Source organism: Octopus bimaculoides, chromosome 5, assembly GCF_001194135.2.
Source record: "Octopus bimaculoides isolate UCB-OBI-ISO-001 chromosome 5, ASM119413v2, whole genome shotgun sequence".
NCBI classification, from domain to species: Eukaryota; Metazoa; Mollusca; class Cephalopoda; order Octopoda; family Octopodidae; genus Octopus; species Octopus bimaculoides.
In genome coordinates this window covers 15,657,465-15,657,836 of record NC_068985.1, presented here as the reverse complement: position 1 = coordinate 15,657,836, position 372 = coordinate 15,657,465, and the positions used below count along the sequence as shown (strand labels likewise).

The window sequence follows — 372 nt, the reverse complement described above, 5'->3', positions numbered from 1 at the left end:
GGGGGGGGGGGGGGGGAGACTCACCACAACATTTACATCAGTATCAACACCAACACCACCATCACTATCACCACTACCACCACTACTGTCATTATCATTAACATCAAAAAGAAATGATGCAATGAGGGAGCCTGCTCGAACTCTTAGAAATATATAATGATGGATAATGTAACCTTAGATATGTAATGCCCGGGAAAATGCCATGAAGAGCACAGCTCGAATACTTTTGGTTATAGGTCTGTTCGCTCGGTTAGAGTTGACCTGGGACTAAGCAACTCTAACAACAACAACATCAATAACAGATATAGTAACGACTGAAATGTAAATAAGGACTTGGGAATGTTCTTGATAGTTTTTTTTTTTTTTTTTTTT

General features: G+C 39.2%; 1 protein-coding gene across 1 annotated transcript in view; it reads left to right on the top strand.

Moving 5' to 3' along the window:
- The window catches only part of LOC106881210 (sodium/calcium exchanger 3-like), a 243,749-nt gene that overhangs the window by 243,029 nt on the left and 348 nt on the right, over window positions 1–372 (top strand). The window lies entirely within an intron of this gene.